General features: G+C 40.2%; 1 protein-coding gene and 1 long non-coding RNA gene across 2 annotated transcripts in view; both read right to left on the bottom strand.

Moving 5' to 3' along the window:
• The window catches only part of fat4 (FAT atypical cadherin 4), a 135,836-nt gene that overhangs the window by 101,031 nt on the left and 7,756 nt on the right, over positions 1-27,049 (bottom strand). The gene's annotated exons all lie outside the window — the stretch shown is intronic.
• On the bottom strand, positions 14,374-14,900 carry LOC148902549 (uncharacterized). The gene is made up of 2 exons (XR_016118052.1): positions 14,685-14,900; positions 14,374-14,560 (listed from the first exon to the last, which is right to left on the bottom strand). It is a non-coding gene; the product is annotated as an uncharacterized LOC148902549 (long non-coding RNA).

Genomic DNA, 27,049 nt, shown 5'->3' on the forward strand with positions numbered 1-27,049 from the left:
AAAAAAGAGTTAATTCCCAAATTATGTGGATCTGGAGTTATATGAGCTTGAAATGAGGGTGGCTCTCCAAAATACAATGCAATACATACATATTGGTTGATATAGCGCTTTAACAACAGCTGAAGATGTAACAAAGCGTGAACATGGAAAAAAGGGAAATCTTGCTCGCTTGTAGAAAGGAAAAAGAACATTGCCAGAGGTCTGGCCAGCGCTTTATCGGCATCCAAACAAGAAAAAAAACCAGAACAAATTGAGCAAATTTAATTTAATCAGAAAAAAATAGTTATTTCCTAAATGATACGGGTCTGGAGTTATATGAGCTTGAAATGAGGGCAGCTGTCCAAAATATATTGCAATAGATACATATCGGTTGATAGAGAGCTTGAACAACAGCTGAAGATGTAACAAAGCGCTAACATGGGAAAAAAAGGGAAATGCTGGCCCTGTGGAAGAGTAAAAACATTGTCAGAGGTCTGACCAGTGCTTCATTGGCACCCAAGCATGAAAAAAAAAAACACAAAACCTGAACACATTCGGGAATTGCGCTCTACATCATATTTTCAATTCCCGAATAAAATCAGAAATGGCAGTGAATGAGTTAAAAGGACTGTATCTCAACAAAATTTCCAACTAAATAACTTCTATTTCTAGTTACTCCACCCTTAAGTGCGTAGATGTATTTTATACTCTTAGATTATTTGCTTGACTGACTGCCTTTTCTGCATTTTTACTTTTACGCCTGCCGAATCATGGTTTTGATGTATTTTGGGTAAACTTGATCAATGTATGAATCACTATTTATGGCCCATGTCCAGAAACGGCCCATTTGAACATCCTGGAAGTCTATCTGCATGCAACCCACGAATAGTATTTATCAAGAGAAAAACAGAAACAGGAACCCCCCGCCCCCATCAAAGAAAGGGCCTCGATAAGACCGGCTCGATAACATTTGGAAAGAGACGACATGTCGGATAGAAAAGATAGCTAAAACCATGATTGGGACTTTATCGTTCCTACCAGACTACTTTTTCCATCCATCCGTCCAATTGCAACAACGATTGTCCTAATTGCCATCTTCGGTTTTGCTGGAGTCTATAAAAGTCGACTTTAGGTGAGAGACAAGGTAAACCTTGGACTGGTCGCCGGTCAAGTACACCAGGCAGACATACAAACAAGCATTCGTTCAAGTCGTGACTGAGGCTAAGATGCATGTTTTGGGGAGGTGAGTGGAAACCAGAGTACTGATGGAAAAACCCACGGCAGCAGCTGAGATTCAAATCCGTAACCGAATTATCGCAAACTGCGATAACTTTCAGCGTAGTGAACAATGGTATACTGTCGCTACTCCAACAGTGGCTAGACCAGGGGTGGGCAAACTTTTTGACTCGCGGGCCGCATTGGGTTCTAAAATTTGACAGAGGGGCCGGGCCAGGAGCATTTGGAGGGAGTGTTTGGGACGGAAATACTCTGAACAAGTTATGTCCATAATTTATAAAATCACTTCAAATGACTTCGACTGAGCGTATTTTACAAAGATTCCACAGCATATAGCTATAGTTCACGTTTTAAGACTTGCGCTGAATATTCATGAAGTCTTGTTTTCGAGGTGATGACGATCCCCATGTGACGTCACGTTTGGACCGCCCCTGACCGAGAAAGCGACATACAATGCATTTTGGGTACTTCGTTTGGTCTGAAAACTTCGTGTTGATCCCTGTTGATGGTGAAATTAGAAGGAAAACATAAATAACGCCATGGTGAATCGTTGTGTGTTGCACCAAGACAACTATTCGATATTCGCTGACACAAATTCCCAGCAGACAAATCAGCCCATTTCCAACGGAGCTTGGGCGCAATCTTGTGCATTTTCTGGGTGCTACATTGCTGTCATTGACGGCTCGAATTGATATGGGAGGACTCCTTGAATCAATTGCAAACATTTATGCTTTCCTCTTTACAACTATTTGAATCATATTCATAACTGGATGAGTAACAAGAAAACATCTTCTCCGAATCTGAAGCCATTGTTTTGATTCTCGATCAAAGGCAAGACGTCTTAGCGTGACGTCACGAACAGGGGGGTGGGTCCTTCTGAAACTGACCATTTCCGGATTCATTTGAAGTCATTTTTATTGGTGTTTTTCATTTAACTAAAAATATCAGCCTGCCTGATTTGGGTATTTTAGATGCTATAAAACGTTTTTCTGATGTCAGTGGGAAACAAAAAAAATGGTGCCGGTTGTCCTTTAAATATAGTATGTACAAACCTCATAGCACAGTAAGAACCCAATTTATTAACTGTCTTTCAAATGTGAAAAATATCCCTGATCAGTTAATAAATTTGTCTCAAGGAATATGGTGTTTACATACTATTTTGCAGATACTTGGAGGAGGAAATGGAAATAGATTAAAATAACATATGCACTGTGATTTATCAAGATTGCGTCTGTTTTTAATAAGTTTCCATCGAAGGGGCAAAGTTAAAGAAATCAACATTTATTGAAAAATGGAATCACTTTCAACATTCAAAACATATTATTACACAACGAAATATTCAAGCTCAATAATACCTACTTGTGTTAAATTCCGCCAAATCATAGATGGTTTGTCCTGACCGCGCGCTCAACAAACTCCTCACTGACGCCGTCGCCTACACGCGCAAACAATACACGTGTACCGTCGCCGAGCACACAAACATAGACTACCTGCAGTTGAAATTTGCATACTCGGCACGGCAGCCAATCAGAAGCCTGCTTCTTTCTTCCGGACTTTCGCAAGCGTTATAAAGTCGTGCAATTGCATGTCTTTTTCCAAAATAGATGCACAGAACCTCAGACCAGAAGAAAGATTCAAAAGAAGCTAACAACATATGTGACGCTAAAAAACGTAAATTTACATTAAACCGTGACTGTAAAGTGTACGTGAGACTTATGAAAGGGGCTTAGTGGCTCGTATGAAGCAATGCAAACGTTGCATTGTGCACCTCAATGACAATCGACTACTGCAGCAGGTAAGCAAGGTAGCATTTGTAGTAGGTGCATTCTTGATTTTAGAAAAAACTTTATACTTTGTTACAATGTTTTTTAATGTGATTAGTTTTCTCATTGTGCTTCAAGTTGAGAAAAATGGGTCAGGCAACTTTTCAGTTATCTGCCCTGTTGTTTGCTAACTTTTTGTCATGAATTTTAGACACTGTTTGTACTATAATTTGGGCAAGTTCGGCGGGCCGGATTAAAAAGCCTAACGGGCCGTATGTGGCCCGCGGGCCGTAGTTTGCCCATGCCTAGGCTAGACTAACGGACTTCAGTGTATGTCAGTGATTCTTAGTCTTGTTGGAGGCACTGAACCCCACCAGTTTCATATGCTCATTCATCGAACCTTTCTTTCAATGACTGTACCCACTAACTGCAGGCGAGACTGAGGGGTGGACCTCTGCGGCGGAGGATCCACCGAACCGCTGACACAGACTCACCGTACCCCTAGGGTTCGAACCAACCCATTTTAAGAACCATCAATGACTGTGCCCACTAACTAAAAAGTAGACTGATGGTTGGACCTCTGCATTGGATGATCTACCGAATCCCTGAGACCGACTCAACGAACCCCAAGGGTTTGATCAAACCCAGTTTAAGTACCATCAGTGCCCACTAACTGAAAACTAGACTGAGGGGGTGGACCTCTGCGGCATTGGATCCACCAAACCCCCGAGACAGACTCTCCGAACCCCTAGAGTTTCATCCAACCCAGTTTAAGAACCATCAATGACTGTGCCGACGGTGACTAACCGAAAACTAGACTGAGGGGGTGGACCTCTGCGACATTGGATCCACCAAACCCCCGAGACAGACTCTCCGAACCCCTAGAGTTTCATCCAACCCAGTTTAAGAACCATCAATGACTGTGCCGACGGTGACTAACCGAAAACTAGACTGAGGGGTGGACCTCTGCATTGGATGATCTACCGAACCCCTGAGAGCGACTCGCCGAACCCCTCGGGTTGGATCCAACCCAGTTTAAGAACCACTGCTCACTTGATCGCAGCATCAGAGTCAAAACGCCACGAGCAGTCGCTAGTCTCTTTATATTGACACACGACTGAAGAGCACTCCTCTCTAAATGAAGACCACAACCAAGCGCTGCACTTAGACTTGATGGAAATCAAAGACGTGGGAGGGGGTATTGTTTGAGGGGGTCAGAGAACGAAACAGCAACACCTCCGCCGACACTTGACAGAATGAAAAAGTAGCAAGAGAATTGCAGGGGGGGGGGGGGTGTTGAGGGGTATTTGAGAGAGGGTGGGAACTGCCCTTGAGTCCCCAATGGAGGATGCAAAACTACCGGCAGCGGCAATAGCAGTCAGTGGCCGGAGGGGGGTTCTAAAGGGGGGGTAAGTGGGGGACACAGGGGCTACTGTTCCCATTCACATCTTTGTCTCCCAGGAGCGCTCTTGTTTTTCCACTGCAGGGCACAATGAAGGCGGCGTGCACCCCTCCCCAAGCCGACCCTTCCTCCTGGCCTGTCAATACAACACCGATCAAGTCCCTGAATGGCCCAATCAGCCTTCCCAGGAACATCAAATCACTCAAAATGGAAAGTAGCGCGCGGCTAAAAATCAACATGTTGGATGGGCGCATCTTCAGCAATCAGAATAAGAAAGCTTTTAATAGTCCCACAATGCGGAAATGTGTAAAATCGAGAACATATTATCATATCGCTGGTTGGTCAGAGCAATAGTGGGCCAATAGGGCCAACAACGCCTTCTCTGCTGGCCTAAAAATATCTGAATCACGGACTGATGTGAATTCTATGTTGTCCATTAATTCTGATGAAATACAGTAAAGTCTCGTTATATCGATATCGGATATATCGATAGTCCCGGTTATATCGATATTTTTTCGGACTCCCTTGAATATCGATATAACGAGACTTTACTGTAATTCCAAATTGTCTTTGAGCTTCCTTTTCCCCTGTTGCACTGCTTCCACATGTGTGTGTTTTCGTGAGTGAGTTAAAGGACAATCGATACCCCCGGACAAGTTGTGTCCATAATTTGTAAAATCATTTTAAATGACTTCTACTGATCGCATTTGACAAAGATTCCACCGCATATTAAAGCTATATTTTACCTTTTAAGACTTGCGCTGAATATTCAGGAAGTCTTGTTTTCGAGGTGATGACGATTCCATGTCCGACCGAGAAAGCAACACACAATGCATTCTGGGTACTTTTTTCATCTGAAAACACTGCGTTGATCGCGAAATTAGAAGGAAAACCACATAAACAACACGAAAACTGTTTGCTATCTATTGGCCTTATTAGCTAGCTTTCTATCTATGAATTATTATTATTATTATTATTATTATTTTATTATTATTATTATTATTATTATTATTATAGTAAATTGTTATAGTAAATTATATTAAATTATTACATTATATTAAATTATTATTATTATTATTATATTCAATTATTATTATTATTAGATTAAATCATCATCATAATAATAATAATTATAATCATAGTAATAATTATAATCATTATCATTATAATTATAATTATAATCACAATCACATTCACAATCCTAATTATAATTATAATAAGTATAATAATAATAATAATAATTATTATTATTATTATTATTATTATTACAGTAAAGTCTCGTTATATCGATATCGGATATATCGATAGTCCCGGTTATATCGATACTATTTCTATGCACGCACGGACAAAATTACATGCAAACGGGGTCGGATATATCGATAGTCTCGGTTATATCGATACTTTTTTCGGACTCCCTTGAATATCGATATAACGAGACTTTACTGTATTATTATTATTATTATTATGATGATAATAATAATAATAATAAATATTATTATGATAATAATTATAATAATAATTATAACAATATTAAATATAATAATATTAATTATGATTATTATGATTATGATTATTATTATTATTATGATTATTAGTCATCACGTCGATTGTGCAACAATTGATTTGTACTGCTGCTTGGTTGCAGCCAACAATGAGAAGGAAAAGGTAAACGCAGCGCACATTTCGCCACATCCACGTCTGAAATTCCATCGCCAACGAATCGATTGTGGTCAATTCGACATTAGGTTTTCTGGGCTGCTTTCACCAAGATGAGGGAAGCATGAGGAGGGGTAACCAGCGCTGGGAATGCTGGGACGAAATATTTCACTCCAGCCTTCTGACCCAATCAAGTGGAAGAGAAGATAGGCTTTGTCCATCTTGGCAAATTGAAAGGGGAAAAAAGTCCCCGGGAAAAAAGGGAAAGAGCAATGTAAAGATTTTGGCCAAGCTTTTGTCCTGCGTTGAGGACTGCCTCAGTCAATCGCTGTCAGATCAACACGGCAAGAAAAGAAAAGAAAAACAGCCGCGCTCGTCTTTTAGATTTCAAAACAGGGGAAAACGCTCTGTCTCCAAGCCAAGTCGGGAGAGCACCAAATCGCCCCCCACTTTAACATAAACAGAATTACACAGTTACTTTGAAAGCATTTGCATTTAAAAGATGGCGCGTAGGAATGAATGTGGGTCGTCGTCGCCCCCCCCCCCCTTTCCCGGTGTCCATAGAAACAGTCAAAAAGGTAGAAAATTCACTCCACTGAACTTTAAACGACTTTATTAAAGTGTCACTAATCAGAAGTGAAAGACACAAGTTCTTAGTGTTTGGGCTAAAATGCACTGAGAGGAAGAAAAAAAAAACGACATGACCTGTTCAGAGCATTACACTGATACCTCAGTTTACGAACTTTTCGGCTTACGAACTTTTCGGTTTACGAACGTTACATTTATGAACATTTTACCTTGACATGCAAACTATTTTTCGGGATACACACGGAGCTGCCACAATGAGTGATGTGTCATTCGCGAAGAAGCCCGTTTTCCTAACAAGAAAATGGCAGCCGACTTGTTTTTTCCCTCTATTCCCCGCCCCCAGTCTTCGGTTCAAGCCACGTGATTGGTCAAGAACGCAGCAGTGAGGGGAGGTGGTTTAAAGAAACAGGCAGACGACAGAGAGTGACTGAGAAAATGGTTAGGAAACAGCGAAATTTGGACTGGTTTCAACTTCGATAGTTCAAAGGCAGAGTGTAGACTGCAAGGTTAAAATTCCCATCAATCAGGCTACACAAATAACCCGCACAAGCCATCTGTACACTTGATGCAAAAAACTATCAACCCAGGTAAACAGAACACAATTGATGAGGAACTAGGTAAAATGATGGCAGCGAAAGCACCTCCAAGGGATCATTCCTCAAGATGGTGAAAGAAGAAGGCTACGTTCCTCATCAAGTGTTTCATGCTGAGGAAAGCGGCCACTCCACTCCAAGTTTGGAAATGACAGTGAATGAGTTAATAAGAATGTATGAATAATAATAATAATAATAATAATAATAATAATAATACATTCAATTTAGAAGCGCCTTTCAAATCTCTCAAGGACACTTTACAGGATAAGAATAAAAATGTTTTTCTGCAGGTGAGCAGCGGCGGCCAGATGCACCAGCGTTCACTAAATCCAGAAGTAACGCAGACATTTAACTCAGAATTCCGACTTTTAACTCAGGATTCCGATTTTTAACTCAGAATTCTGATTTTTAACTCTGAATTCCGACTTTTAACTCTGAATTCCGACTTTTAATTCAAAATTCCGACTTTTTACTCAAGATTCCGACTTTCAACTCAGGATTACGACTTTTAACTCAGAATTCCGACTCAGAATTCTGATTTTTAACTACGCATTCCAACTTTTAACTCAAACGCCCAACTTTTAACTCAAACTTCCGACTTTTAACTCAGAATTCCGACTCAGAATTCCGATTTTTAACTACGCATTCCAACTTTTAACTCAAACGCCCAACTTTTAACTCAAACTTCCGACTTTTAACTCAGAATTCCGACTCAGAATTCCAACTCAGAATTCTGATTTTTAACTACGCATTCCAACTTTTAACTCAAACGTCCAACTTTTAACTCAAACTTCCGACTTCTAACTCAGAATTCCGACTCAGAATTCCAACTCAGAATTACGATTTTTAACTTCAAATTCCAACTTTAACTCTGAATTTCGATTTTTAACTCTGAATTCTGATTTTTTAACTGAATTCCGACTTTTTACTCAAGATTCCGACTTTCAACTCAGGATTACGACTTTTAACTCAGAATTCCGACTCAGAATTCCGATTTTTAACTACGCATTCCAACTTTTAACTCAAACGTCCAACTTTTAACTCAAACTTCCGACTTTTAACTCAGAATTCCGACTCAGAATTCCAACTCAGAATTCCGATTTTTAACTTCAAATTCCAACTTTAACTCTGAATTTCGATTTTTAACTCTGAATTCTGATTTTTTAACTGAATTCCGATTTTTAACTGAATTCCGATTTTTAAATCAGAATTCCTACCTTTAACTCAAAATTCCGACTTTCAACTCAGAATTCCGACTTTTAACTCAAAGTTCCGACTTTTAACTCAGAATTCCGACTTTCAACTCAGAATTCCGACTTTTAACTCAGAATTCCACCTTTTAACTCATAATTCTGATGAAAGAAGAAAGTCCAAGCTTTCCGACGCTGCCTGGAATGTTAATGTAGTCCTAAAACTTAACTCCTCCAATAAACAACATATAATTCATCAGTGTGTGATTCAAATAATTTCAGGCCATCAGAGAAGGCCTTGCGGGCAGTGACGGCCCACCACATGCCCGGATGTTAGTATGTCGCTATCTAACCAGCCTTTCCAAATCATTGTGACACGCCGTTCCCCAGCGGAAAATGGCGCCTATTCTGCAGTAATGGGATAACAACATCTTGGGCGACGTTTGAAAGAACCTCTGATGGAGTCTTCCACTGTGAATTTTGCAGACGCTAACAGACACCGTCCGTCCATGTCATGTCTGTAAAATCAGTCACGGGGAAGACCTCCCTGGGCGCAATCCGTCCCCCATAGACTTGGAGAAACCTCTTTTCCAAAAAGTCAACAACAGGCGGGAAAGTCTTAAAGGACAACCGACACCTCCGGACAAGTTGCGTCCATAATTTGGAAAATGGCTTCTACTGAGCGCATTTGACAAAGATTCCAGCGCATATAGCGATATTTTACCTTTTAAGACTCGCACTGAATATTCATAAAGTCTTGTTTTCGAGTTGATGACAATGCCCTAAGTGACGTCATGTCTGGAACGTCCCTGACCCAGAAAGCGACACGCAATGCATTTTGGGTACTTTGTTTGATCTGAAAACATCGTGTTGATCCGTGTTGATGGCGAAATTAGAAGGAAAACACATAAATAACGCCATGGTGAATCGCTGTGTGTTGCACCAAGACTACTATTTGATACTAGTTGACACAAATTCCCAGCAGACAAATCAGCCCACTTCCAACGGAGCTTGTCCGCCATATTCTGCATTTTCTGGGTGCTACATTGCTGTCATTGACGGCTCGAATCGATACGGGAGGACTCCTTTAATCGATTGCAAACATGTATGCTTTCCTCTTCAGAACTATTTGAATCCTATTCACTGGATGCGTAACAAGAAAGCATCTCCTCTGAATCTGAACTCTCTGAAGCCATTGTTTTGATTCTGGAGCAAGGCAGTTTGTGATGGAGTATCCTGGCTTGACGTCACGAACAAGGGGGCGGGACCTTCTGAATTTCCTGGGTCATTTTGAAGTAGTTTTGGGACTCTTTAAGTCATTTTTCTTGGTGTTTTGCATTTGACTAAAAAACAACAGCCTGCATGTTTTGGCTATTTTAGATGCTTTAAAATGTTTTTCTAATGTCATTTAGTAAACAAAAAAATTGGTGTCGGTTGTCCTTTAAAATCAGGAATCATAAGAGTATAAAAAGATAAGGAAGAGGCTGAGAAGAAGAGGAGGGCGAATGAGGTTACGGGGTTGGAGGAGGTGGGTCGTGTCTGATCTTCCAAGCTGTTTTTTAATCACAGACATCCCAAATGAAGCATCCGGGGAATTGTCCAATCTGCTCATTTGGCGCTCAAGAATGAATCAAAGGCAGCTCTCGGTTGAAATGCAAAGCAACAACAAACAAACAACAAAGTCAACAATAGCCTTGTGAATGATATGAATATGATTTATTAAAACTTTAATGAGGGGAGGCACATGGAGATCATATTCGAAGATATTTTTATGACAATTAATCAAGACCCAAGTGTGTGTGTGTGTGTGTGTGCGTGTGTGTGTGTGTGTGTGTGTGTGTGTGTGTGTGTGTGTGTGTGTGTGTGCATGTGTGTGTGTGTTCTGGGTGTTTGTGTTTTCGTATTGATGTTTTTGTGTACGTGCGTGTGTTTGTATGTGTGCATGTTGTGAGTGTTTGTGTGTGTGTCAGGGGGGTGTATGTCTGTATGTTGTGAATGTTTGTGTGTGTGTGTGTGTGTGTGTGTGTGTGTGTGTGTGTGTGTGTGCGCGTGTGTGTGCATGTTTGCGTGTGTGTTTGCACGTGTACTTTTGTGTCTGTGTGTATGTTGTGAGTGTTTGTGTGTGTGCATGTTTTTGCATGTCTGTATCTTGGAAGTGTGTGTGTGTTCGTGTGTTTATATTGGTGTTTTTGTGTGCATGTGTGTGTGCGTGTGTGTGTGTGTGTGTGTGTGTGTGTGTGTGTGTGTGTGCATCTTGTGAGTCTGTGTGTGTGCATGTGCATGTTTTATTTTGTCTGTGTGTGGTGTCTGCGTGTGTAAATGTGTGTGTGTGTCTTTGTGTGCAAGCGAGTCAGCCAGATACAGTGATACCTTGACTTACGAACTTAATTGGTTCCCAGACAGTGTGTAAGGCGAAAAGTGTGTATCCCAAAAATTAATTTCCCATAGGAAACCATTAAAATCAGAATAATCCGTTTCCAGGTCCCCATAAAACATCATTTTCTACCTTGTAATTTTCCTTAAAACTACACAACATAGACCTTATTTCATGTATAATAAATGTGCTATAGTATTATAATTAAAGAAATAAACTGTACGGTATAATAAAGTAGTTTTATTGACCTTTGTGATGGTCATTGATGGCTTGGAATGGAGTGGCGGCTTTCATCAGCATTAAAAACTTGATAAGGAACGTAGCCTTCTTCTTTTACCATCTTGAGGAATGATCCCTTGTAGGTGTTTTCTCTGCGATCATTTTACCTAGTTCCTCATCAATTATGTTCTGGTTAGCTGGGTTGATAGCTTTTTGCATCAAGTGTACAGATGGCTTGTGCGGGTTGTTTGTGGAGCCTGATTGATGGGATATTTTAACCTTGGAGTCTACACTCTGCCTTTGAACTATAAAAGTTGAAACACTATCACTGTCGTCTGCCTGTCTCTTTCATGTTTAACCCCCCCCCCCTCTCACTGGTGCGTTCTTGACCCAATCACGTGGCTTTAACCAAAGACTGGGGGTGGAGAATGGAGGACCAAAACAAGTCGGCTGCCATTTTCTTGGCAGGAGAACGGGATCATTCGCGAACGACACATCACTCATTGTGGCGCTCCGTGTGTATCCTGAAAAATAGTCCGTATGCCAAGGTAAAATTTTCATAAATTTAACGCTCATAAACTGAAAAGTTCGTCAGCCAAAGGGTTCGTAAACCGAAGTATCACTGTACCTGATAGATAGAAAATAGATAGCCAGATAGGTAGCTAACTAGATACATTCTTAGAGAAGAAGAAGAGCGCATTGTAAATATTTCCAACCAAACGTCAACAATGGCGTCTAAATTCTTGAAATTGTTTCACCGGAGCCACCAAACATTTGCAGATGTGCGCTTGACGCTTCAGAAGCGTCAAGCCCCACTTCATATTTCAACGCTTGCTCTCTTAATCACCTGCACCTCAAGGGGGGTAGGGGGGCAACGAGCAGGCAGATCGCAGATCCCAAGTGTGCTGCAAGACCGCAAGATAGCGGCAAAGGGGCCAAGGGGGGGGGGGGTACGTTTTGACAGACGGGGGTCTCCAGTAGTGGGGGAGCTGAAATTGAAGCGCTTCCATATGAGCGCGGCTGGCACAGCTGAAGCCCACCACGGTTGCCTCCTCGTGCAAAGTGGACGGCGGGTCTCGCGTGGAAAACAGCTAGATAGCTATCTGGCTGGCTAACTATTGGATATCCATTGGCTTTCCATCTATTTGACTTATTTCAGGGTTGAGTGAAGGCTGGCGCGTGTGGCTGAGAGAGAGTGAGAAAAAGAGAGAGAAAGAGTGAGCGAGATGACAGGAGAGACAGAGAGAGAGAGAGAGAGAGAGAGAGACAGGCAGCTAGCCAGCCAGCCAGGCAGATTGAGACAGACAGACCAACAAACAGACAGACAGACAGACTGGATTTTACCAGACAGCCACGGAAACAAATGGCAGGCATGCATCTTAGTTTCCATCCTTTCATTTTCAAGCCGTTTACCCTGAACAGGCTTTGCCTCTGCCTCTTAAAACGACACCCTAAACTGGTCGCCAATCAGTCACAGGGCACATCTAGAGACAGACAAGCCTTTGCACCCTGCACGCCAACCGAGCTAGCGTACCACTACATCGTCACCGACTGCAAAATCGATAAACGGGATTTTTTTTTTTAGCCACGAGCAGTCGAACCACGACCAATAAATCCCAACCTGATTTGACCAAACCCACAATAGAAAGTCTCTTAAACATGTGGAAAAAAATGTCTTGTCATCCCATAATGTCCTTTTTATTTTCACATTTCTCCGTCCTAATAAATTTGCCTGGAAAGCATCGTCTCCATTTTTTTTCTATTGAAAACAGCTGGAAAGAAAAAAAAATAACGTCCATCCATGACAACAAGTGAGGAGCAAACTGAGCACAAAGTTACGCGTGCGTGCTTAATCATAAGAAAGCAAAGAGGGGTGAGGAGGGTCTTTTTAGGGGACTTCTTCTGGAAAACTCATAAAATAAGAGCGGGGGGAGGGGGGGGGAGGAAGGCTGATACAATAACAAGGAGTCTCCACTCGTGCGGTGCCAGTCGATCTTCTCTCTAGTGATGTGTAGTTCGCGAACGAGACGGCTCCTTGAGCCGGATCTCTGAAGTGAACGAAGAGGGCCGGCTCCTAACAAGGAGCCGAAAATGGGAGCCGAAGAAGAAGAAAAGAAGAAGAAGAAAAAATAGAAGAAAAAGTAGAAAAAGAAGAAAAAGTAGAAGAAAACGAAGAAGAAAAAGAAAACGAAGAAGAAGAAGAAAAAGTAGAAAAAGAAAAAGAAAAGAAGAAAAATATGAAAAAGAAAAAGAAGATTAAGAAGAAAAAAACAAAGAAGAGGAAAAAGAAAATGAAGAAGATTAAGAGGAAAAAAACCAAGCAGAAGAAGAAAAAGTAGAAAAAGAAGAAAAAGAAAAAGAAAAAGAAAAAGAAAATTAAGAAGAACAAAAAGAAGAAAAAACAGAGGAAGAAGAAAAAGAAAGAAAAATAACAAAAAGAAAAAGAAAGAAAAAGAAGAAAAAGAAGAAGAAAAAGAAGAAGAAAAACAAAAAGAAGAAGAAGAATGAGAAAATGAAGAAGAAGAAAAAGAAGAAAATGAAGAAGAAAAAGAAGAAAATGAAGAAGAAGAAAAAGAAAAAGAAGAAGAAGAAGAAAAAGAAGAAGAAGAAACAAAAACAAGCTTTGTCGCCCTCTTCTGCCTCTTATTGGTGCAACACGAAGTTTTCAGACCAAACAAGTACAGCAAAATGCATTGACGTGATGGAAGGACTGCTACAATGTGTCCTTTTTTTCGGTCAGGGGCTGGGAATCTGTGTCAACTAGTATCAAATAGTAGTCTTGGTGCAACACACAACGATTCACCGTTGCATTATTTATGTATTTTCCTTATAATTTCGCCATCAACACAGTACCCAAAAATGCATTGTGTGTGGCTTTCTCGGTCAGGGGCGTTCCTTCAGTGACGTCGCGTACGGACTCGTCACCAACTCAAAAACAAGACTTCCGGAATATTCAGCGCGAGTTTTAAAAGGTAAAATATAGCTACATGTGGTGGAATCTTTGTCAAACACGCTCAGTAGAAGTCATTTGAAGCCATTTTACAAATTATGGACACAACTTGTTCGGAGATGTCGGTTGTCCTTTAAATCCCCCCCCCCCCCTATATATTTTCACCGCCAGAGTAGATGAGGTACGCGATGGTTAAAAAATCCATCGGAAATGGGGAAATGTAGTAAAATACAGTTTGGAAAAATAAAGTTGACTTTGGAGTGCAGAACATAGTGTGCCTCCGAAATGTCACTCACAATGCAACACAAGAGGGTAAAGTTGACTGCTACGGTAAGAATGAACGAACAATTCAAAAAGTACAGACGCTCCCAACTTACGAACGAGATACGTTCGTCTTCAACACAACACAATGATGTAGATGTAAAGAGTTTGATGGTTCTCTTTATTTGTAAGTAGGTTCGTTGTCAGATCTCCCAGGCTGGTGACGCGCAGAGCTTGATCGTGGCGTGATGTCCGTCCGACGCCCGGCGTGAGCCGGGCGTGAGTCTGAGATGAGTCTGAGATTATTCTGCCCCGTGGTTCGCCCCATCTCTCTGTCCCGCGACAGCTCCTTTTATACAATTTACAAGCGTGTGCTATGCGTCAGGGTGATACGCACATCAAGGAGATCAAGAAATTGAAAGACATGAAAGTGTTGAAAGGCTCGTGTGACGCAACAGATGCGTTGCCCTTACCTGAGCTCACTTTGATCGATGGCAGACGAGACAAACACACTTCCAAAATGCCACCGTGAAAAAAACGTCCTCCTCCCAGTCCGTGTGAAAGTGATTTTTTTTTCTTCTTACTTGGTCCAGCTCCCTCGCTCATTTTTATTCTCTGTTTTACGTTCAAGAGGAATTAAATTAGGACGTAACTAACGAATAGCAGCTAATCCCTAGCTTGTTTTTTTTAAGCACACACTGCGTTCAGGATAATGATATGTCATCTGATTGGTTATGCGGTGTGTCAATGTAGTAAAGGGGTGGCTGATAGGCCCAAATACGTCTAAACTTTATTTGTATAGCATTAGCATTACAATGTCACATCAACTTGTCATGCCATCGACCAATATTACATTGGAGATCGTTTTTTAATTATGTATTTAATTATTTATTTGTTTGTTTGTTTGTTTGTTTGGTTGGTTGGTTGGTTGGTTTGTTGTTTGTTAATTTTTGTGTTCATTTATTCATTTCTTCATTTATTCAACAGCAGCCAAAATGGTACTGTATCGTGCCACTTAGCAATTTTTTTTTAAGACGATACTAGTGCAGCGTGTTCTACCGGAAACAAATTCCTTGTGTGTTCTACATACTTGGCAATAAAGATGATTCTGATTCTGATTCTGATGTATTGGACTGGATTGGATTTTCACAGTGGATAAATTTACATTTCACAGCAGCAAAGTGATGAAAGGTATTTATGTATTTATTTATTTATTTATTTATTTATTTATTTATTTATTTATTTATTTAGTTGAGCATCAAACAATAATTAATGTTTTTTTTAATTTTATTTATTTATTATTTTTCATTCATTTATTATTTATTCGTTTATCTACGCATTTGTTTATTTACGCGTGAATGTATTTATGTATGTATTTATTTACTTATTGAGCATCAATTAATTAATTAATGATCGTTTCGTGTATTTATTATTTTTCATTTAATTATTAGTTATGTATTTATCTATTTGTTTAGTCATGTATGTATGTGTGCATGTATCTATTTTTTTAATATTTAGTATTTTTTATCTCTTTATTTATCTTTTTAATTATATATTTATTTATTTATTTATTTAGTGCGTATTTATTTATTTATTTATTTGTTTGAGCATCAATGAATTAATGATTGTTTCATGTATTTATTATTTATCTATTATTTATTTATTTATTTATTTATTTATTTATTTATCTGTTTGTTTAGTTATGTATGAATGTATGTGTGCATGTTTGTATTTTTTAAATATTTATTATTTTTTATCTCTTTATTTATCTATATAATTATATATTTATCTATTTAGTGCTTATTTATTTATTTATTTATTTATTTATTTATCTATGTATTTATTTATTTATTTATTTATTTATTTATTTATGTGTTTGTTTCATTGTTTATGTATTTACTTTATTTATGTGTGTTTATTAGTTAGTCTGTCTGTCTGTTTGTTTGTTTATTTATTTATTTATTTGTTTGTTTGTTTGTTTGTTTGTTTGCCTTTTTACTTGCGATGACTGCGTTTCATTAGCCTGTCGGCCATGACGCCATCCATCACCCTGCAAAGCCAATAAAAACAAGTCCTTTATGGAAGATGCAAAGTAGTGATCAGTTTGCAAATAACAATGTTTTTTTTAATTTTTACGACCTTCACAAATAACCGCTTGACCTCTCCCTCCGTGAAAAGTGCTGACGGCAAACTCCACGGCGCGTTTTTTTGTGTTCTTTGTCCAGTGGGAGTGCAGTTGAAATGCAACTGCAATGTCCCTCCGAAGGCTCATAGAAGACAGCGCAGGGCCTGCGCTGTAAGTCACCGTCTCATTGCAGTATTGGGAGCATGTTTTTTACGCGCGGAGCATAATTCACGCCTTAATCTGGACGAGAATGTCGCCAGACGGGAGGCGAGGCATGTGGCGTCCCTCTAGGTGGTCGTGGCGGATGAACGCGGTAGAAGGGGAGTGGCCCCACCGCTCGTCCATTTTATGTGACAATGGCTGTAAAATGGGAATACAGTAAATACGCGTGCTCATCTGCTGCCAGAAAGACAAGTCACGTTTGACCGCCGGGTGAACTCGGCGTGATATGACGTCTTGTTTTTCAAGAGCATTTTCCCTTGTTTACAAACAGTCGGCTGCGCACTCATCACGTGAGAAATTAAAGGACAACCGACGCCTACGGACAAGTTGCGTCCATAATTTGTAAAATGGCTTCAAATGACTTCTACTGAGCGTATTTTAAAAAGATTCCAGCGCATATAGCTATATTTCACCTTTTAAGAGTCGCGCTGAATATTCAGGAAGTCTTGTTTTTGACTTGGTGACGATTCCTGACGTGACGTCACGGAAGGAACGCCCCTGACCGAGAAAGCCACACACAATGCATTTTTGGGTACTGTGTTGATGGCGAAATTATAAGGAAAATACATAAATAATGCAACGGTGAATCGTTGTGTGTTGCACCAAGACTACTATTTGATACTAGTTGACACAGATTCCCAGCATACAAATCAGCCCATTTGCGACGGAGCTTGGGCGCCATCTTCTGCATTTTCTGGGTGCTACATTTTTGTCCAGATGCCTCAAAATGACACAGAATAACTCCTTTAATGGATTGCAAACATGTATGCTTTCCTCTTCAGAACTATTTGAATCATATTCATAACTGGATGAGTAACTAGAAAGCATATTCTCGGAATCTGAAGCCATTGTGTTGATTTTCCAGCAATGCAAGACGTCTTGGCGTGACGTCACGAACTGGGGGCGGGACTTTCTGAAAATCGCAGCTCAATTTTTTTGCAGTTTTGGGACACTTGAAGTCATTTTTGTTGGTGTTTTGCATTCGGCTAAAACTATCATCCTGCGTGTTTTGGGTATTTTAGATGCTATAAAACGTTTTTCTGATGTCAGTTAAAAAACAAAAAAAGTGACGTCGGTTGTCCTTTAAACATAGATGCATTTTTTTTGTTGCTCTTTTGATTTCAAGATGGCGCCGCATACCAACGCTTCAGCTCACAAACTTTTCGCTTTACGAACATTAAATTCTCGAGATTATAATCTTGGCATATGAACTCCTTTTCGGCAAACGAACAAAACCACGCAGCGCCACGGTGGCTGGCGGACTAGTTTTCTTCACCCACTTCCTTTGACTGCAGACATAGTTTATTATCGAGTGGAGTACTTTTGCTATTATGGGACCGAAAAACACCCTACCGCAGTCTAGTGTTAAACCAAAGAAGACACAAATGAAAATGACGGTCGAACAGAAGAAGGAGATCATCAAAAAACACGAACGAGGTGTGCGTTTGTGTGACTTAGAGTCCCAGTACCAGTAGGCTAATTCGACCATTGCTAATTGTGGCAAAGGGTGTTTCTGTGTTGCCTAAGCAACGGTCTCAGGCAACAGAAGAGGTTGAAAAATCTCTGTTGATTTGGATTAATGAAAAGCAGCTAGCAGGGGACAGTGAGTGAGGGTATTATCAGCACGTTCATCAGTTCATACTTGCACAGAGTGACGTACAGTAGATTAACTGTCCAATGTTCCCGGCCAATAGCGCACAGAGAACAAAGAGACAGAGTAATGCTTCTGGATGACTTTTTCTTTTGTTGAAAGTTCACTGAATGAAATCAAAGGAAAATATGGTCAGTTTATAATCCATTTCATTTACAAGTGCGTTCCAGTACCACTATGCTAAGTCGACCATTGCTACGTGTGGCTAAGGGTGTTTCTGTGTTGTCGAAGCAACTGTCTCAGGCAGAGGTTGAAAAACTTCTGTTGATTTGGATTAACAAAAAGCAGCTAGCAGGGGACAATGTGTGAGGGTATTATCGCCGAGAAAGCATGGCAACTTCACTCGGACATCATCAAGAGGCAACTACATCAACGACCCTCACAACGGTAAATAAAATGACTTTATTATAAAGTACAGTGTATGTCTTCAATCCGATAGCACATTTATTGTACATAAAATAAGGTCTATTTTGTGTAGTTTTAAGGCTTATTTCATTGAAAATTACATTTTATGGGGACCTGGGAACAGATTATTCTCATTTTAATGGTTTCCTATGGGAAATAAATGTTTGTCAGACAAACTTTTCACCTTACACTTTCTGGGAACCAATTAAGTTCGTGAGCTGAGGTATCATTGTATTATTATTTTTTTTACTTCTTCCTTTCCTTTCCTCTTACTTTCATTCATTTGCTGCCGTGAAATGTCAATTTCTCCACTGCGTGACTGATAATGGCTAATCCAATCCAATTCAATCCAAAAACACATGTGGAGTTCAGTTGCAGCACAAATATGGAACCAGGAATTGTATTGGAAGAGAATGACCCTTTACCTGGTGCAAAAAAAAACGTTTTTACAGTTCAAGAAATACCGAATAATAATAATAATAATAATAATAGTAATAAAAATAATAATGGGACTATAGCCCTTCCTGGCTCACGCTCCCCCCCGAAGAGCAATTGTCACGTGGAATTTGAGGTAACGTTGTATTTTGTGCTCCGGCAAAGTCTGTTCGAGGTAAACCGCAGTTAAAATAACACACATGCATTCTTTGCACTGCATTTTTCTCTCTGCGTGACTTTTGATTGTCACGCGTCATTTAGTGGCTGTAAAAAGAGGCTGAAAGTACAAACTGAATTTATCTCCTTTTTTTATTCCTCTCTCTTGTGGTTTAAAGGACAACCAAGTTGTGTCCATAATTTGTAAAATGACTTCAAATGACTTCTATTGAGCGCATTTGACAAAGATTCCACTGCATATAGCTATATTTTACCTGTTAAGACTCTTGCTAAATATTCATCAAGTCTTGTTTTCGAGTTGGTGATGATTCCCAACAGGTGTCAAAGTCAAGGCCCGCGGGCCAAATCCGGCCCGCCACACCATTTTTTTCGGCACGCGAAAGCAAATCAAACGTGTTAAATTCCATGATGATTTCTAAAATCTGAGCCAAAATTTCATATTTTTGGATGTCAACCACAATAAAAGTCATTATTCTTGACTTCAGATTTGAAAACGAGTTATTCATTAATTTGCTGTGTGCTCTATATGTAATATTTGAAGGGATTTAAACATTCTAATGGCTTCCCCAAATTCATAACGGCCCTCCAGAGGAAACCATAACTACAATGTGGCCCGCGGCAAAAAATGACTTTGACACCCCTGCCCTAAGCGATGTCACGGAGGGAACGCCCCTGACCGAGAAAGCGACACCCAATGCATTGTGGGTACTTTTTTTCATCTGAAAACACTGCGTTTGTAGCGAAATTAGAAAGAAAATTACACAAATAACACAGAAAATTGCGGTAACACGCATAAAGAAGGTGTAAGTTGACGCAAATTCCCAGCGGACAAATCAGCCCATTTCCAACGGAGCTTGGGCGCCATCTTGTGCATTTTCTGGGCGCTGCATTGGAGTCCAGATTGCTCGAATTGATACGGAAGGACTTCTTGAATCGATTGCAAACATGTATCCTTTCCTCTTCGGAATTATTTGAATCATATTGAGTAACAAGAAAGCATCTTCTCCGAATTTGAACTCTCTGAAGCCATTGTTTTGATTCTGGAGCAAGGCAGTTTGTGAAGGAGTATCCTGGCGTGACGTCACGAACAAGAGGGCGGGACTTCTCCCCAGTTCCGGGTTCATTTTGTGGCAGTTTTGGGACACTTTAAATCATTGTTATTGGTGTTTTGCATTTGAAAAAAAATATAATCCTGCGCGTTTTGGGTATTTTCGATGCTATAAAACGTTTTTTTCTGATGACAAAAAAAATGGTGTCGTTTGTCCTTTAAAGTCATGATCAAAAAACAGTGCACATTTTTTTCCCTTTTTTTGGGGGGGTGCAATCAGAACAAGAACAGTGATCTTAAGTTTCCGAGCTTCGCTTTCACTCAAGCGCACCCGACTTCTCTTGATTAAGAGAAGTCGGGAATGGGAATGCGCAAGGTAGGATTTGCAGTATGACGACATCCGTTTTTTTTTATATAAAATTGCCATTTTAGCTTTGATGTTCTGTTTCAGCGTCGTTTGTCATGCTTGTCTACGTTAGTGATTTCCAATGAGTGTTTCCATATACAGTGATACCTCGGTTTACGAACCTCTTGGCTTACAAACTTTTAGGTCTACGAACGTTAAATTGATGAATATTTTACCTTGGCATACAAACTATTTTTTGGGATACACACGGAGCTGCCACAATGACTGATATGTCGTTTGCGAACGAGCCCGTTCTCCTAAAAGAAATTGGCAGCCGGCTTGTTTTGTCCTCTATTGCCCGCCCCGTATCTTCGGTTAAAGCCATGTGATTGGTCAAGAACGCAGCAGTGAGGCGAGGTGGTTTAAAAATTAAAGAGACAGGCAGACGACAAAGACAGAGTTATAAAATGAATAGAAAACAGTGAAATTTGGACTCCCTTGAACTTTGATAGTTCAAAGGCAGAGTGTAGACTGCAAGGTTAAAATATCAATCAATCAATCAGGCTCCACAAATAACCCGCACAAGCTCTGTACAACTTCATGCAAAAAGCTATTAACTCAGCTAAACAGAACACAATTGATGAGGAACTAGATAAAATGATGGCAGAGAAAGCACCCACAAGGGATCATTCCTCAAGATGGTGAAAGAAGAAGGTTACATTCCTCATCAAGTGTTTAATGCTGATGAAAGCGGCCACTCCATTCCATCAAGCCATCAACGACCATCACAAAAGTAAATAAAACGACTTTATGATACAGTACAGTTTATTCCTTTATTTATAATACCATAGCACATTTATTATACATAAAATAAGGTCTATTTTGTGTCGTTTTAAGGCTTAGAAAATTAAATTAGAGAGTAGAAAATTATGTTTTATGAGGACCTGGGAACGGATTATTGTCATTTAATGGTTTCCTATGGGAAATTATTTTTTGGGATACACACTTTTCGCCTTACACACTCTCTCTGGGAACCAATTAAGTTCGTAAGCCAAGGTATCACTGTATAAGGCACACCAGAGTGTAAGGAATACCACCAATGAATGGAGTATTTTTTTTAATCCAGATATGGGCACACCGGAGTGTAAGGCGCAGCCCCAATGAATAGTATATTTTCAAACTTTTTCCAAATATATAAGGCGCACTGGACTTTTTCCATTCATTGAAGATGCGCCTTATACACCGTTGCGTATAAGGCGCACCTTCAATGAATGAAAAAGTTTTCCAAATACAGTAAAGTCTCGTTATATCGATATTCAAGGGAGTCCGAAAAAATATCGATATAACCGGGACTATCGATATATCCAATATCGATATAACGAGACTTTACTGTATATAAATAGATAAACGTTTCCATATATAAGGTACACCACAATAGAGTAGCGGTAAGAGCAGTCTACTATCGCTCCCCCCCCCCCCACACACACATAATTCCTTGCAACGCAGGCTGCATCTGGCACTAAAATGTTTCCATGCCCCCCTTTTCCCCCCTACGCACCCCCTTTCCCCTTTCCACCCACAACTCCAACATTCTTTTTTTTTCTTCCCCCTCTTCAGTCTCACAGACTCAAACTGCCTTTTTTTGGCCTAAATTTGCCAAGTCAAGACACTCCTGGCAAGGACCAAAACAAAACAAATGCAAGACAAAAATAAATAAAAAATTAAATGCTGCTGCTGTTGGTGGATTGTTTACAGAGGCAGCGGTGGAAAAAAAAAAGGGAGAGCAGGCGATGTTTACTTTGCGGGAGGACAATGCTTCACAGAGCAGGAGGCACACGAGCTGATGTGCCACTTGAGTGAGATTCAATTGAAAGCACAACCGACACCATTTTTTTTTCTTTCCTAACTGACATCAGAAAAAAACGTTTGATAGCATCTAAAATACCCAAAACACGCAGGCTGATATTTTTAGTCAAATGAAAAACACCAATAAAAATGAGTGAAAGAGATGCCGAGTTTCAGAAGGTCCCGCCCCCTTGTTCGTGACGTCACGCCAATACGTCTTGCCTTGCTCGAGAATCCAAACAATGGCTTCAGATTGGGAGAAGATGCTTTCTTGTGACTCATCCAGTTATGAATATGATTCAAATAGTTCTGAAGAGGAAAGCATACATGTTTGCAATCCATTAAAGAAGTCCTTCCCTATCAATTCAAGCGTCCCAGAAAATGCACAAGATGGCGCCCAAGCTCCGTTGGAAATAGGCTGATTTGTCTGCTAGGAATTTCTGTCAACTAGTATCAAATACTAGTCTTGGTGCAACACACAACGATTCACCACCTAGCGGCGAGAGCCAATCATAATCAGCGAAAACTCTGACGTTGCCAGTTCCTCCCAGCAGGCCTTTGGTTGCCAACTCGAACTCTGATTGGTTAAAGGACAACCGACGCCTCTGAGCAAGTTGTGTCCATAATTTGTAAATAACTTCTACCGAGCGTATTTGACAAAGATTCCAGCGCATATAGCTATATTTTTTTCCTTTTAAAACTTGCGCTGAATATTCAGGAAGTCTTTTTTTTGAGTTGGTGACGATTCCTGACGTGACGTCACGGAAGGAACGCCCCTGAACGAGAAAGCCACACACAATGCATTTTGGGTACTTTGTTTGGTCTGAAAACTTCATGTTGATGGCGAAATTAGAAGGAAAACATAAATAATGTGATGGTGAATCGTTGTGTGTTGCACCAAGACTACTATTTGATACTAGTTGACACAAATTCCCAGCAGACAAATCAGCCCATTTTTAACGAAGCTTGGGCACCATCTTCTGCATTTTCTGGGACATTACATTGGAATCCTGATGGCTCAAAATGACATGGAAGGACTTCTTTCATCGATTGCAAACATATATGCTTTCCTCTTCAGAACTACTTGAATCATATTCATAACTGGATGTGTAACAAGAAAGCATCTTCTCCGAATCTGAACTCCGTGAGCCCATTATTTTGTTTCTTGAGCAAGGCAAGACGTCACGAACTGGGGGCGGGACTTTCTAAAAATACACTTTAACTCATTTTTATTAGTGTTTTGAATTTGACTAAAAATATCAGCCTGAGTGTTTTGGCTGTTTTAGATGTTATAAAACGTTGTTGTCCTTTAAAGCAACTGTTTCATTGACATTGATTTTTTTTATGGCCTGCAGAACGTCCATGTCTCAATCAAATGGTGCCTGTGCAGCGAATTGATGGCTTGGAAGATGACGAGCGGCATTGGATCATTTCCAAGCGTTCCAATGGGAAAGTGTGTTTCACAATCAAAACATACATAAAAGGGGACACGATTTCTTTCCACCACAACTATTCCAGGATGTGATGAAGATCAACTCGGATCAAAATGGGAAGCAAAAAACATCCTCGGTAACATTATGACAAAGCATTCCACAACAATGGCCAAATGTGCGGCCAAGAACGCATCAAACCCGCCAGGAAGCAACACAAAGACTCAGACTCAACATTGAATTCCATTCGTCGGAAAAACGTCCCCAGTCAATCAAGTGCTTATGACATCCAATTTACTTTGTCATATATGCAGTGGTGAGCCGCCAGGGTCTGCGAGGCCTTCTCTGCTGGCCTAAAAATATCTGAATCACAGACTAATGTGTAAGCTCTCAGTCGTGTGGCAACCAAAAGGCCTGCTGGAAGGAGCTGGCAACATCAGAGTTTTCGCTGATTATGATTGGCTACATGATTGGCGAGTTACTAGCTAGTTCGTAGCCAATCATGTACGTCTGTGTAAGCTGTCAGTCGTACAGGAGTGGTCCATAGATGAGAAGGTTTCTACAGGCGTCATCTGTACTTCTTTGAAGGTGTCGGACTTCTCATCCAACAGGCTTCGTCAGCAACTATTTTTTTGCTGATAGTTTTGGCCCTCTATATACATATCCCTACTGTCCAAGCATGGCGGTGCCGGACTCTTCTATGATAGGTCCCTGCTCTCAGGTTGGGGGTAGCAGAGGACTATTCCATGCGGCTACACAGATTACTTCCATTGTCCTGCCTGAGTATGGGGTCTACGACTGGCCTGATTGCCCCATTTGCTCTGGTATCACATCATCAGCATGACTAAGCTTTTGTTGCCTTCTTAGAGAGAGAGAGTGAAGCCGTTCTCCAAAATCTGTACACTGGATGCAAAAAGCAATCAATCCAGCTAAACAGAACGCAATTGATGAGGAAATAGGTACAATTATCGCAGCGAAAGCACCTCCAAGGGATCATTCCTCAAGATGGTGAAAGAAGAAGGTTACGTTCCTCATCAAGTGTTTAATGCTGATGAAACCGACCACTCCATTCCATCAAGCCATCAACGACCATCACAAAGGTAAATAAAACCTTTATTATACAGTACAGTTTATTTCTTTCATTATAATACCATAGCATATTTATTATACATAAAATAAGGTATATTTGTGTAGCTCTAAGTCTTGGAAAATTAGAAAGTAGAAAATTAGAAAGTAGTAAAATATGTTTTATGGGGACCTGGGAACGGATCATTCTCATTTTAATGGTTTCCTATGGGAAATTATTTTTTGGCATACACACTTTTCGCCTTACACACTCTGTCTGGGAACCAATTAAGTTCATAAGCCAAGGTATCACTGTACTGTGAAAAAAAAACACGAAATCCAGAGCGCATTTCCACATGTGGACTCCTCTGACTTTTTATTGGATCTCACGCTTGTCGTAATGCGCCCAGATGAGGCCGGCCGGGGGTAAAAGGTGAAGTCATCTTGGCATAGCGAACGAGGGGGTGATGAAGTTCAAGCATCTCTTGGTTGAAACTCTCATGAAGACAGCTAGCGCGTGCTAAGCGGGAAAAGGCCCGAGGGCGAAGTGGAAGGAAGAAACACTTGATATTCTGAACCGCTCTCTCGAAAATATTCGGGATTGACAGCCACTGTTTGGGTTAATAAAAACCTCCTTCGGATGAGGCTAATCGATAATAGGCTACTAGATAGCGCTAACATGTGTGACATCATGTAGATGAGTAAGTGTTATATTAGTTGTTATTTAGTTAGTTTTGTTATTCTTTTGACTTCAAGATGACGCAGCGAGAGTGGCTGCCTTTACAGCAGCTCCTGTATTTTGTTTTTTCTACTTCTTTCTTTCCTTTCCTCTTACTTTCATCACTTTGCTGCTGTGAAATGTCAATTGTTTTCCATTGCGACACTAATAAAGGTAAATCCAATCCAATAAAGGAAAATCTAAGTATATGGCATGGTGCACTGGTGTCAAAGTCAAGGCCCGGGGGCCAAATCTGGCCCGTCACATCATTTTATTCGGCCCGCGAAAGCAAATCAAACATGTCAAGTACCACAATGCTTTCTAAAGTCTGAGCCAAAATTTTAATTGTCATATGAAATCCACAATATGGCTTGAGGATGTATATATATATATAATATATGTACAGGTAACATCCGAGTTACAACCGGGTTCCATTTCGACAAAACGGTCAATTCAAAATGGCCGACGTGATGTTTACAATGTCAATCTGTTGTTTTTAACGTTTTCTATTGAATACTATTACATACCAAACTGTTTACAGTTCATTTATAAATTTTGTAACTTTTAGTGTCATTTTTATCATTTTATATTCCGTATTATCGATTTTTATTACTGTATAACTGTACCTGTAATGTATACAAAATTGTTTATGGTACAGTTCATTTATAATTGTTATACTTACCTTTTCGTGTCATTGTTATCATTTTATATTTCATATTATCGTTTTTTTATTACTGTATACCTGTACTTGTAATGTATACACGCGTTCTGCTGACCTAAATACGCACGGCTTCCCACGCATGCGCGTTGTTGAAAAATCGCTCTCCCTGCTAACGGCCAGAAGAGGTCGCCCGACACACACGCTCGGACTCAAGCGGACGCTGAAGGTAAAAAGCAGTGTACAGTACTATAGGAGATGTTGCCGAGACGGTATCTGCACTGTATAACTACTGTATTGAGTGTAGTCACGCAGTAGATTGCTGTGCAAGTGTGTTACATGCTGGCAGGACAAAATTGTAGGACGTGTTGCGTCCTATTGTCCTCCGAGCGTGTGTGTCAGGCGACCTCTTCTGGCTGTTAGCAGGGATAGCGATTTTTCAACAACGCGCATGCTTGGGAAACCGTGAGTATTTGGGTCAGCAAAATCAGTGTATACATTACAGGTGCAGGTACAGGTATACAGTAATAAAAAAACGATAATATGAAATATAAAATGATAAAAATGACACTAAAAGGTAAGTATAACATTTATAAATGAACTGTACCATAAACAATTTTGGCCAGCCAGCCAGCATCTCACTCGCGCACAGCAATCGACCGCGTGATGGCACCAGAGGGGCGAGTTTGCAAGTCATTTAGCCTCCGAGTCTC

The sequence above is a fragment of the Hippocampus bargibanti genome, linkage group LG02 (assembly GCF_051943395.1).
Source record: "Hippocampus bargibanti isolate YZ-2025 linkage group LG02, ASM5194339v1, whole genome shotgun sequence".
In the NCBI taxonomy this organism is placed as follows: domain Eukaryota; kingdom Metazoa; phylum Chordata; class Actinopteri; order Syngnathiformes; family Syngnathidae; genus Hippocampus; species Hippocampus bargibanti.